Source organism: Pongo pygmaeus, chromosome 19, assembly GCF_028885625.2.
Source record: "Pongo pygmaeus isolate AG05252 chromosome 19, NHGRI_mPonPyg2-v2.0_pri, whole genome shotgun sequence".
NCBI lineage: Eukaryota > Metazoa > Chordata > Mammalia > Primates > Hominidae > Pongo > Pongo pygmaeus.
In genome coordinates, this window is record NC_072392.2 from 9,462,434 (window position 1) to 9,477,202 (window position 14,769).

At 40.4% G+C, this 14,769-nt stretch overlaps 1 protein-coding gene across 1 annotated transcript in view; it reads right to left on the minus strand.

Moving 5' to 3' along the window:
• STX8 (syntaxin 8) overlaps positions 1–14,769 on the minus strand; it is a 322,619-nt gene that overhangs the window by 251,572 nt on the left and 56,278 nt on the right. The window lies entirely within an intron of this gene.

A 14,769-nucleotide genomic window follows, 5' to 3' on the forward strand; every position in this document is an offset into this window, starting at 1 on the left:
TCTTTAGAGCTCTCAACAGATTCATGAAAAATCATAGAATAAATGGTGGGTGGGACATCAGCAAGATGACTGATTAGAGTCACCTGGTGCTCACCCGCCTGCCCCCCCCCCCCCTTTTCTTATGAAAGGACTAACGCAGTGAATAAACAGCTAAGATTTGACTTCAGTGTGGGAAAACGCTGGACTGCAGTGGGGAAGTAGAGAGGCCCCTGTGGTGATTGAAAGTCTAGGAGGGCAGCATGAAGGCCCCCAGCCTCTGTGGCCCCATCTCTTCCACCAGGATTGGGGCGGCCTGGACATATGAAGGCCTTCTCCCTGTGAGGAAAAGGTAAGCGGGAGATTCCCACCTGCCCCCACTGCCACTGCAAACACCTACAGTCCTTACCACAGGAGGATCCCCCAGTCCTTGCAAGTTCTGAGCTCAGTTTGGAGAGCTGCTGGGAATTCGTACAGCTGCACTGCCCTAGATTAGGAGCATTCCCCACTCCCCACCCACTCCACGAGCCAAGTTACTACAGCATGGCGCCATCTTCAGACCACAGCTCCCTCTGGAGTGTGCCTTCCTCTTGGGGCCAGTAGCCACTGCACCTTTCCAGCACTGGGACTCCATCTTCATGCCACCAAACCTACACAGGTGGCTGAACTCCACACCCCAGGGCTCAGGAATGGCTGTGACTCTGGTCCTGCACTGAAGGGAAACCACCCTCTGCACTTTCAGCCACAGAAACAGTCCCACCCTGGGCAAACCCACTCTTGAGCCAACCAAACTGCTGCATATCCTCCTACAAGCAGAAGGCCCTAAGCAACTGACAGGCTAGCAGAGTGACTACGCTCCTGCATCCCGGATCTGTGAAACAGTCGGGCAGTGCAGCCCCCCTACAGACATGCCCCCAGCCTGCCCAAAGGCCCCACACCTCACTCAGGGCCTGAGAAACAACCCTGCAGGTTGCCCCTGGCAGACATACCCCCAGGCCAGCCAAGTAGCCATGTGTCCACATCTCAGGCCTGAAAAACAGCCCATGGGTCACCCCTAGCAGCAACTCCTCTAGGCCAGCCGAGCAGCCTTGTGTTCACGTCCTGGGTCTGAGAAGCAACTCCTCAGGCCACTCCTGGCAGACATGCCCCCAGGGCCATCAAGCAGCCTTATGCCCACCTCTCATGCCTGAGAAATAGCCCTGTAGGATGTCCCCAGCAGGTATTCCCCACAGGAGAGCTGAGCAGCAGTGTGCCCATGTCCCGAACCTGAGAAACAGTCCAACAGGCCACCTCTGGCAGGCATACTCCCAGACTGGCCAAGCAACCAAGCAACTGTGCCCTCAGCCAGAGTAAGGGCACCAACCCCAACCCCAGCAAGTGAGACCCCAAGTTGGACAACCCACCATGTGAACGCATGCATCGCTGATCTGACAAATAGCCCAGTGAACACATCCCTGGCAAAGTCATGCCACCACCACCACAAAGCCTCTCAGCTGAGGCCACTGAGACACTCACAAACGTCACTAGCATGGATTACAGTTGAAAAAACTACACAAAAACTACACTACTATGCCCACCTGGAACCAAAGCCAATGCATCCCACTGAACCAACACCCCAAGATCCATTCATACAAATATTTCTTTCCCTGCAAAACCTACTGCATAAAATTGGAAGAGGCAACTATTCCACCAGATGCATAGACATCAACATAGGGATACATCGAACATGAAAAAGCAAGAAAACAAGACACCTCCAAAGGAATACAATAATTCCTGTGTAATAGACCCCAATGATAGAGAAATATACAAAATGACAGAAAAAGAATTCAAAGTAGTAATCTTACAGTGAGATACAAGATAATAGAGCTAGACAATTTGATGAAATCAGGAAAACAATTCATGACGTGAACAAGAAATTCAACAAGAAGATAAATACCATAAAAAAGAACAAAACAGGTATCCTAGAGTGGAAGAATTCAATGAATAAATAAATAAATACAAGCTAGAGCTTTACCAAAAGACTAGACCAAGCAGAATTTTTTTTATTTATTTAATTTTTTGGAGACACATTTTCACTCTGTCACCCAGGCTGGAGTGCAGTGGCATTGTCTCAGCTCACTGCAACCTCCACCTCCTGGGTTCAAGTGATTCTCCCCTCCTCAGCCCTCCTGAGTAGCTGGGACCACAGGGGCGTGCCATCACATCCAGCTAATTTTTGTATTTTTTGGTAGAGATGGGGTTTCCCCATGTTAACCAGGTTGATATCGAACTCCTAACCTCAAGTGATCTGCCCACCTTGGCCTCCCAAAGTGCCAGGATTACAGGCGTTAGCCACCATGTGTGGCCGAATTTTTGAACTTGAAGACAGATCTTGCGAAATAACACAGAAAGATGGGGGAAAAAAGTAAAATGGAATGAAGAAAGCCTACAGAATTCACGGGACACTATTAAGTGAAAAAATGTTCACACTGTAGGTGTTCCAGAAAGAGAAAAGAAGGGGAAATGTACAGAAAACATTGAATGAAATAGTAGCTGAAAACTTCCCAAGTCTTGGGAGCTTCCAGATCCAGGAAGCTAAAAGAATCCCAAATAGATTCCATTCAAACAGGACCCCTCTTAGGCACATTAGAGTCAAATTATCAAAAGTCAAAGACAAAGAATTCTAAAAACAACAAGAGAAGGACTGGGTGTGGTGGCTCATGCCTGTTATCCCAGTACTTTGGGAGGCCGAGGCAGGCGGATCACGATGTCAGGAGTTCAAGACCAGCCTGGCCAACATGGTGTAACTCTGTCTCTACTAAAAATACAAAAAAATTAGCTGGGCATGGTGGCAGGCGCCTGTAATCCCAGCTACTCAGGAGGCTGAGGCAGGAGAATCACTTGAACCCGGGAGGCAGAGGTTGCAGTGAGCCGAGACCATGCCACTGCACTCCAGCCTGGGCAACAGAGCAAGATTCCATCTCAAAAACAAACAAACAACAACAACAAAAAGAAACCAGCAAGAGAAAAGCATCAAATCACCTATGAGGGAATTCCCATTAGACTAATAGCAGATTTCTCAGCAGAAATCTTACCCACCAAGAGAGAATTGGATTTTATGTTCAAAGTACTAAAAGAAAAAAAAAAAATCTGCCAACCAAGAATATTACATGCAGCAAAGATATCCTCCAGAAATGAAAGAGAAATAAAATCTTTCACAGACAAGCAAAAACGAAGGTAATCCATCACCACTAGACCAGTCTTACAAGAAGTGCTCAAGGGAGTATTGCATCTGGAAGTGAAAAGATCATAACAGCCATTATAAAAACATATAAAAACATGTGACACTATGAAACTCACTGGTAGATCCAATATACAAAGGAAAAAGAGAAAGAAAGAAATCAAGCCTTATCACTTCAGAACACTACCTAACCACAAAAATAAACAATAAGAGGAAGTAAGGAACAAAGGATATACAAAACAGCCAGAAAACAATCAATAAAATGACAAGATAAGCCCTCATCTATTAATAATAACCTTGAATGTAAGTGAATTAAATATCTCATTAAAAGACATAGACTGGATAAGTAGATTAAAAAAAAAAAAAAAAAAAGACTAGACTCAACTATAAGCTGCCTAGAAGAAACTCACCTGACCTACAGGCACACATAGACTGAAAGCAAAGGTATGGAAAAAGATATTCTACACAAACAAAAACCAAAAGCAAGCAGGAGTAGCTGTACTTATATCAGACAAAACAGACTTCAAGTCAAAAGTTGTGAAAGTAGACAAAGAATGACATTACATAATAATAAAGGGATCAATTCAACAAGAGAATGTAACAACTGTAAATATACACACATTCAATACCAGAGCACTCAGATATATAAAGCAAACATTATTAGCTCTAAAGGGAGAGATGGACTCAAATAGAGTAATAGCTGGGGATTCTAAACATCTCACTCTCAGCATTGGACAGATCATTCAGACAGAAAATCAACAAAGAAAAATCATATTTAAACTATACCACAGAACAAACAGTCCTAACAATTTACAGAACATTTCACCCAACAGCTACAGAGTATACATTCTTGTCAACAGCACATAGAACATGGACTGACCATATGTTAGGACATAAAACAAGTCTGAAAAATTTTTTTAGAAATTGAAATCATACCAAGTATCCTATTTAACCACAGTGGAAAATATCAATAACATGAGGAACATGCAAAATGATACAAATACATGGAAATTAATCAACATGCTCTTGAACAGCCAGTGAATGAAGGACAAAATTAAGAATGGAATTTTAAAATTCCTTGAAGTAAATGAAAATAGAGGCACAACATACCAAAACCTATGGGACACAGCAAAAGTAGTACCATGAGGCAAGTGTATAACAATAAATGCCTACAATAAAAAACTAGAAAGATTTCAAATACTCTAACAATGTATCTCAAGGAAACTAGGAAAGCAAGAATAAACCAAACCCAAAATTAGTAAAGGAAAGAAAGAATAAAGATCAGAGGAGAAATAAATGAAATTGAAATAAAAAAATGTATTTAAAAAATCAACAAAATAAAAGTTGGTTTTGTGTAAAGATAAAATTGAGAAACCATTAGCTAGACTAAGAAAAAAAGAGAGATGACTCAAACAAATAAAATCAGGCAAGAAAAAGGTGACATCACAATGGATGCCAGAGAAATACAAAGAATCATTACAGGACACTATGAACTCTACACCAATAAATTCAAAAACCTAGAGGAAATGGATAAATTCCTGGACACATACAACCTACCAAGATTGAACCAAGAAGAAATTTTTTTAAAACCTGAACAGACCAATAACAAATAATGAGATTGAATCAATAATATAAAATCTGTCAACAAAGAAAACTCCAGGACTGAACGGCTTTCATACTGAATTCTACCAAACCTTTAAAGAAAAATGCACACCAATTCTTCTCAAACTATTCCAAAAAATTGAAGTGGAGGGTATTCTACCTAACTCATGCTAAGAGGCCAGAATAACCCTGATATCAAAAGCAGACAAGAATACAACAGAAAAAGAAAAGTTCAGGCCAATATGCCTGATAAATATACACACAAAAATCCTCAATACTAGCAAATCAAATCCAACAATACATCAAAAAGATAATATACCATGTTCAAGTGGAATTTATCCCAGGAATGCAGGGATGGTTCAACATACACAAATCAATAAATGTGATACATCACATCAACTATAAAGGACAAAACCCACATGATAATCTCAATAGATGCAGAAAAAAAATTTGATAAAATTCAACATCTCAATTAAAAACTCTCAGTAAACTAGGTATAGAAGGAAAGTACCTCAACACAATAAAGGCCATGTATGACAAACCCACAGCTAACATCACACAGAAAAGGTGAAAGCTTTGCCTCTGAGAACTAGAAGACAAGGATGCCCACTCTCATCACTCTTACGCAACACAGTACTGGAAGTCTTAGCCATGGTAATCAGACAAGAGAAAGTAATAAATGGCATTCAAATTGGAAAGGAGAAAGTCAAATTGTTTCTGTTTGCAGAAAACATGATCTTATAGAGAGAAAAGCCTAAAGACTACCAAAAAAAAAAAAAAAACCTCTTAAAACTGATAAACAAATTCAGTAAAGTTGCAGGATACAAAATCAACACACGAAAAATCAGTAAGTGGTGTTTCTATAAATAATGAACTAGTTGAAAAAGAAATCAAGAAGACAATATCATTTACAATAGCAATCCCCCACAAAATTACCTAGGAATCAATTTAACCAAGGAGGTGAAAGATCTCTAGAAGAAAAACTACAAAACACTGATGAAAGAAATTGAAGAGGATACAGACAAAGGCAAAGTTATTTCATGCTCATGGATTGGAAGAATTAATATTGTTAAAATGACTATACTACCCAAAGCAATCTACAGATTCAATGCAATCTCTATCAAAATGCCAATAACATTCTTCACAGCAATAGAAAAAATCTTGAAAATCTGCATGGAACCACCAAAGACCCTGAAGAGCCAAAGTGATCCTAAGCAAAAAGAACAAAGCTGGAGGCATCACACTACCAGACTTCAAAATATACCACAAAGCTGTAGTAATGTACTACAATGCTGTTTTTATGATACATACTGACATAAAAACAAATACATAGACCAATGGAACAGAATAGAGAACCCAGAAATTAATCCATGTATCTAGAGCCAACTGATTTTTTTTTTCGAGGCAGAGTCTCACTCTATAACCCAGCTGGAGTGCAGTGGTGCAATCTTGAGTCAATGCAACCTGAGCCTCCCAGGCTCAAGTGAGCCTCCCACCTCAGCCTCCTGAGTAGTTGGGATTACAGGCACACGCCACCACACTCAGATAACTTTTGTAGAGACGGGGTTTCACCATGTTGCCCAGGCTGGCCTCAAACTCCAATCTGCCCGCCTCAGCCTCCCAAAATGCTGGGATCACAGGTGTGAACCCTGCCAAGCCTACTGATTTTTGACAGAGGTGCCAAGAATATTCACTGGGGGAAGACAGTCTCTTCAATAAATGGTGCTGGGAAACTGAATATGCATATGCATAAGAATGAACCTGGACACCCATCTATCACCCTATGCAAAAAATCAACTCAAAATGATTCAAAGACCTAAACATAAAACCCAAAACCATAAAAGTACCAGGCAAAAACAAGGAAAACACTTCAGGATGTTGATCTGGGAAAAGATTTTATGAGTAAGACCTCACAAGCACAGGCAACAAAAGCAAAAAGAAACAAATGAGATCATATCAAACTAAAAAGCTTCTGCACAGCAAAGGAAACAATCAACAGAGTGAAAAGACAATCTATAGGAGAAAATATTTGCAAACTGTTTATCCAACAGAGGATTAATATGCAAAATCTGTAAGGAACTCAAAATATCTCCATGGCAAAAATCATAATTGGATGGAAAAATGGGCAAATGAGCTAGGCATGGTGGCATGCACCTATAGTCCCAGCTACTCAGGCTGAGGTGGGAGAATTACTGAAGCCTGGACAACATAGTGAGACTCTATTTCAAAAAAAAAAAAAAAAAAGATACACAAAATATGTGAAAGAAAGACGAACAAATGATCTGAACAGACATTTCTCAAAAAATGACATACAAATGCACCAACAAATATATACAAATTGCTCAGCATTACTAATCGTCAGGGAACTGCAAATCAAAATCACAATGAGGTTCATCTCATTCCACTTAGAATAGCTATCATCAAAAACACAAAATAAATGCTTGTGAGGATGTTGTGAAACAGGAACTCTTATACACAGATGGTGGAAATGTAAACTAGTACAGCCACTATGGAGAACAGTATGGCAGTTCCCCAAAGAAACTAGAACTAGAACTACCATATGATCCAGCAATCCCCCTACTGGGCACTTATCCAAAGGAAAATCAGTATTTTGAAGAGATATCCACACCCACATGTTTACTGCAGCACTATTCACAGTAGGCAAAATATGGAATCAACCTATCCAACAACAGATGAATGGATAAAGTGTGGTATATATACACAATGGAATACAATTTAGCCATAAAAAAGAACGAAATCCTGTCATTCACAGCGACATGGATGGAGCTGGAGGACATTAAGTAAAATAAGCCAGGAACAGAAAGCTAAACACTGCATGTTCTTACTCATATGCAGAAGTTAAAAAAAAAAAAGTTGATCTCATAGAAGTAAAAAGTAGAACAGAGCACACCAGAAACTGGGGAGAGCAGGGAGAAGGGTGAGAGTAAGAGATTTGTTAAGGGACACAAAATTATAGTTGGACAGGAGCAATCAGTTTGAGTGTTCTATTCACCACTGTAGGATGACTACAGTTAACAATAATAGCCTCAAGTAACTAGAAGGACGATATAGAATGTTCCCAACACAAAGAAATGAAAAATGTTTGAGATTATGAATATGCTAATTATCCTGACTGGCTCATTATATATTACATGTATGAAAACATCACTATGTACCCCATAAATATGTATAATTATTATATGTCAATTAAAACAAAATGATAGGCTGGGTGCGGTGGCTCATACCTATAATCCCAGCACTTTGGGAGGCCAACGCAGGTGGATCACCTGAGGTCAGGAGTTCGAGACCAGCCCGGCCAACATGGTAAAACCCCGTCTCTACTAAAACACAAAAATTAGCTAGGCATGGTGGCGGGTGCCTGTAATCCCAGCTACTCAATTGCTTGAACTCAGGAGGCGGATATTGCAGTGAGCTGAGATCGCACCACTGCACTCCAACCTGGGCAACAAAGTGAGGCTCTGTCTCAAAAACAAAACAAAACAAAAACAAACAAAAAACAAAATGATGACAATGATGTTACAGTAGCAATAACAACAATAGTTAACATGCAGTAAGCATTTGCCCTGTGCAGGCACGGCTCCAGGTGATTTATATATATTCACTCATATCTCCATTATTTATAATTCTTCTAGCCTTGTTCACACCTCCTATATCATCCAGAAACAATTGCTACCCTATTATTTAACTTTTTATATAGATAAGGCACATATCCACTAGACAGAAGGCAGAAACTGAAAATCACCCTTCGCTGTCCCACAATATGGAGTGAACAGCTAACAGCATATCACCTACTGGCAATATATGAACAGAAAGTTGCTGGAGGATTCAATAATTTTTCATTCCAAAAACATTTACTTAGTAGTTATTATATAGTTGGCATTGCTCTCATTAATGGGCATAAAGAAAAAATAGAATACAGACAAACAGACCAAAATCTCCACCCATACAAAGCATAGATTCTTGTTATCAGTGCTGTTTGCATTCTGGTGGGATGAAACAAGGGGTAAAATGTGTGCAAACTGTCTGATGTCATACTTGGAAGATGTTAACTAGTATCATAATACTAATTATTGCATTTTTTACACAGAAGGCACTAAAAAATTTAAATAAATCTGTATATCACAAAAGCTATATTAATTTCACTTTTAGTGTAGAACTTTAAAGCCTTTGGAAGAATATTATATGTATCAAGAAACAAACCCAGGCAAAACTGGAAGAAAATTTTTGATTCCTTAGACTAAGATTTTAAGCACAGAGTCGGTCTCAAGTGTACTAATCAGCATGCCAAACAGAAGTATGACTTTCTTCCACTTTACTAAAAGGACAGGTGTGTTTCTTTGAAGTCTTTCTCTCTCTCTCTCATTCATTCATTCATCCATTCATTTATTTGAAACAGGGTCTCACTCTGTCGCCCAGGCGGGAGTGCAGTGGTACAATCATCACTCACCACACCCTTGACCACCAGAGCTCAAGGGATCCTCCCACCTCAGCCTCCTGAGTAGCTGGGACTACAAATGCGTGCCTCTGCGCCTGGCTAATTATTTTTATTGTTTGTAGAGATGGGGTCTCGCTATGTTGCCCAAGTTAGTCTTGAACTCCAGGGCTTAAACAAGCCTCCCACCTTGGCCTCCCAAAATGCTGGGATTACAGGCATGAGCCGCTGTGCCCAGCTGGAAGCCTTACTTCATGCCATTGGCACCAAATATCCAAGATGTCAAGATTTTGGATTTCTTCTGTATAATAATTATTCAATTTCACGTACCTTCGAAGAAGGGGGAAGCATGCAATAGGAAAGGGAAGGAAAGAAGAAAATTCACAATCAAAGCCTATCCCAACTCATATCATCTTGCAAGAGTTGCTTTTCAAATCAGGAATTACACAGGATTTGTCCATGATTTACTGCAAATGCACGTGGGTCAGAGGTATGTAAAGATACTTTGAAAGTGCATTAGTAACCAGCTATGACCATCCAAATGAGTATATTGCCCCTGAGGTGTTATTGCTCCTCTGAATTTAATGTTGGAACCAGTCACTGGTAGCTCTTGTGAGCCCTAGTGCGTACTTTTAAAAAGCTGTTATTAAAGGGGAAAAATATTTTTTTCACAATCTCAAAAATGACACATTAGAACCACAGTCGTATATATATACGTATACATACGTGTATACATGCATACGTATACATACGTGTATACATGCATACGTATACATACGTGTATACATGCATACGTATACATACGTGTATACATGCATACGTATACATACGTGTATACATGCATACGTGTATACATGCATACGTATACATACGTGTATACATGCATACGTATACATACGTGTATACATGCATACGTATACATACGTGTATACATGCATACGTATACATACGTGTATACATGCATACGTATACATACGTGTATACATGCATACGTATACATACGTGTATACATGCATAGTATGCATACGTGTATACATGCATAGTATACATACGTGTATACATACATAGTATACACACGTATACATACGTATATATACACGTATATATACATACGTATATACATACATACGTATATATACGTGTATATATACATACGTATATACACGTGTATATATACATACGTATATACATACATACGTATATATGTGTATATATACATACGTATATACATACATACGTATATATACGTGTATATATACATACGTATATACATACATACATATATACGTGTATATATACATACGTATATACATACATACATATATACGTGTATATATACATACGTATATACATATATACGTATATACGTGTATATATACATACGTATATACATATATACGTATATATACATATATACACACATATATACATATATACGTATATATACATATATATACACATACATATACACACATATATACGTATATATACGTATATATATATATATATATACCTGTTAGAAAATAAAAGTGACAATATGGGCACAATTTAATACTAATATCAAACATACATCACCACAGACATATATAGAAAGGATTTCCCAGGGTTATCTGATTCCAAAGGCTGAACTATGTAACTCCACTTCTCTCTGGTTTGTTTGGTGTTTCTACTTTGCTGATGCCCCAAACCTATGAGGAAATCCAGCAGTTTCACTCGCTGACCTTCACTCAGAAAAGCAGGTAAGATCATTAGATCACAGGTATCCCTGGATGTACACCTGATTCTCTTTTCATTCGGTTTTATGTTCAATTTAACATTTGGGGTGGTGCCTATTACTATTCTAGGTACTAGGAAAATATGAAAAATAATATGAAAACATAATTCTTGCTTTCAAGGAGTTTATAATCAAATTGAAATGAGAAACTAACCAAATGAAGCACACTAGTTAAAATAAGAGAGCATCTAGCTTTGTATCCCTCCTGGGCAATTCCAAAAACCTCTTCAACTCTGGTTTTCTCACCCATAAAACAAGCAAACTAAATGGGCCAATGGTTTTCAACCTTCTTTCTGGCCCAACACTTGAGGGTATGATACCCTTGTTAATAGTGACATTGGGGAGTAAGTGAGGAAGACTCATCTTGGTGGGAGGAAGCAGATATTCTTTTTAATCCTGCAAAAGATGATTTCCTATTGTTGCAAATTGTGAATTAGATTTTTTCAATCTCCTCTCAAATGCTGACTCCTCAGAGAGGTTTCCCTGACTCCTCCATCTAAAATAACATCTGTCTCTGTCACTCCTTCACCCCACTCCTCCTTATCTTGCTTAATTTTTCTTTATAGCACTGAAGACACCAGCCATTACGCATTTGTTTTCTGTCTCCCACACTAGACTATAAGCTCCACAAGGTCAGGGACTAGGTCTTGTTTATCACTCCATCCTTTATCACATTACGGCTGGCATAATGGACACTGAAGGAAAAACATGGAATTAATTATTTTTTCAGCAAAACCCAGAAATAAATGAATGAAATCACTCAGGAGAGTTGTCAGGAAATTACAGTATCACACATTGGTGCTATAATATGTTTTGTGATTTCAAAGGCATTTCACAAACATTATCTCATGTGAATCGCACACAGCCCTGTGTTTAAGTCAGCAGAGGTATTACTGACAAGAAAACTAAGGCAAAGAGACATCCAGCGGCTTCCTCAGGGCCACCCACCTAGTGGCAGAGCTAAGGGTTCAGCCCATATCTTGTGATTCTTAACCCAAGGCATTTCCTTTCTACCACTTGAGAGGTTTCATAAAGGTAAGGAGGTTGAGCACAATAGTTCATGCCTATAATCCCAGAACTTTGGAAGGCCAAGGCCAAGGCAGGAGGACTGTTTGAGCCCAAGAGTTCTAGACCAGCCTGGACAACAAAGCAAGACCCCTATTAAAAAAAAAAAAAAGGGCGAGGAGACTTAAGGCAGCCTTGAAGAATGCGTGAGGTTTAGGGAAGAAAGGAAGAGATGGTAAGGCATTCCAAGAAAAGGCAAAAAACATGAATGAGTTTCCAGGACCGGGAATGTGTACCACATGAACATGTGTGACGTAAGAGTGGAGAGTGGGCAAAATTTGGGGGGGCTAGATTTAGAATTAATTCCGAGGTAGGTAGCTACTGTGACCCTCCATTTGTTCTAATAACTTTTATCCTCCTATTGTCCCAGGATCTCATAATTTTAACTTTCTGCTAGTTCTTCTCCATCCTATAAATCCTCAAGCAACAACTTTCTCTCCTATTCGCAGCCAAACTTCCATGAAAAATAACCTATGCTCACCAACTCCACTTTCTGACCCCCGTTCACTCCTCAAGCCAACTTCTGCCCCTGCACGACCAAAATCTTCTCATTCACAGCCTCCTCACTGCCAATCACTCTTTCCAGGTCTTACCAGACCCCTCTTCCAGGCCTCATGTGTCACAGCTAAGCTTATGATTCTCCTTTCCATGAATCCTCTCGTCTCTTGGCTTCCTCCACACCACTCTCTCCCACTGACAGCTCCTTCCCTACAATTTGCAGGTACCTCTTCCCCCATCTGCCCCTGCAATGTGAGTTCCTTGGGAATTCGACTTAGATCTGCTCCTCTCACTGTATTGTGTTTCTCTGGGCAAGTCTATCTGTGCTGGGGGCTTGCTGTAAGAACAGATGCTAGCGGCCAGGCGTGGTGGCTCATGCCTGTAATCCCAGCACTTTGGGAGGCCGAGGCGGACAGATCACGAGGTTAGGAGTTCAAGACCAGCCCGGCCAACGTGGTGAAACCCTGTCTCTACTAAAAATACAAAAAATTAGCTGGGCGTAGTGGTGGGCGCCTGTAATCCCAGCTACTCGGGAGGCTGAGGCAGGAGAATTGCCTGAACCCGGGAGGCAGAGGTTACAGTGAGCTGAGATCATGCCACTGCACTCCAGCCTGGGCGGCAAAGCGAGACTCCATCTCAAAAAAAAAAAAAAAGAGAATAGATGCTAGCAATGCTTAAAGACATTCTATGCTCAGCACAAATGAAATCAGACACATTCCCTTGAGTCATTATGGTGGTGAATTCTGAACTAGGGGTGGGGAGGGACGTGCTCTCCTCCCTAGTAGGACAATACCAGAATCTGGAGGGGTTGGGGGGAGTAGCACACAAATAGTTAAAAAGAAACCCCACATATAAAAACATTCAGGCAAAGCACGTCCTCCCACCCCTTACCCTGACTGAAAATCACGGTGCTAAAGAGACTTACAAATTTGTCTCTACCCGTAATATCTCCCTACAGGTTCTTTATCTGCATTTGTGACTTCTCATTTAAAAATCTCCAACTGGGTATTCCTCCCCAAACTCAACATATCCAAAATCAAATTCATGACTCTCACCCCATAAGCTGTTTCTTCTCGTACGCTCTCTATTTTGGTGAGCAGCATCACTGTATTCCCAAGTCATCCAAGCCTTTTTTTTTTTTTTTTTTTTGGTCTCCCTTCTAACCACATCTCATCAACAAACAAGGCCTCCCTCAGAGATGGTTCTCACATCCAAGCCCTGATTGCCCTCCCCACTGGTACTGCCTTGGCTCAGACACCCATCACCTCTCATGTACAACATGGTTACAGCCTTCTGATTTGTCTCCTTGTCCCCAGTCACCCTCGTTCAAATCATCCTATGCTCTGCTGCAAGAATTGTTGTTCTGAAAACAGAGATCTCACCCTATCACTTCCCTATTCAAAAACTTCCCTGACTCCCCAGAAGCTACAATATGGCAACGATCTCTCTACGACATCATCTCCTCAACATCCCCCCTTCCACACCCTACTTCTTCAGCCCTCCAGACTGCTCCCCACCGCTCAGACAAAGGCACAAACTTTCACACTCTCATGTTTTTGCATGAGTCTGGAGTGTCCCCACCCCCACCCCCTTTGTCCATCTGGCAAAATTCTATTCATTCCCCTAAGGTTCAACTCAAATGTCAATTCTGCTGCTTAGGCTTTCCTGATCCCTAGCCCCATCCCCCTTCCCTTGAATCAATCACTCGCTGGTATTCCCATGGTGCTGCGTTCACAGCCTCTAACGTGGCATTTATCAAGCGGGATTGTAGTTAGTTATTTACTCATCTGTCTCCCTTCCTAAATTATGAGCTCTGTGAGGGAAGAGGCCACATGACAGTTATGTTTATATCCCCAGGACCAAAAAACAGAGCCTCGGAATATGCCAGAGCATAAGCATTCAGTAAATGTTTATGAACCAGAACTAGGAAAACCATTGAGGTTTTTAAGCTCTCTTGCTTAAAAACAAAATGAGAGAAGCATTTAACATTTTTATCTTGAAATGTTTTTTAAAAACCAAGCAAAGCAAAACTTAATCAACTGCTACCTGCCTTCAAGACTTCAGCAGCAAAGACTGATACTGTTCGAGCAGATGGAGAGAATTACTTGAAAGGGAATTTGGTCAGTAAAACACCTTGTAGCTCAGCCTCACTTTTGGAATGACAAGTAAGAGGCATTTTTC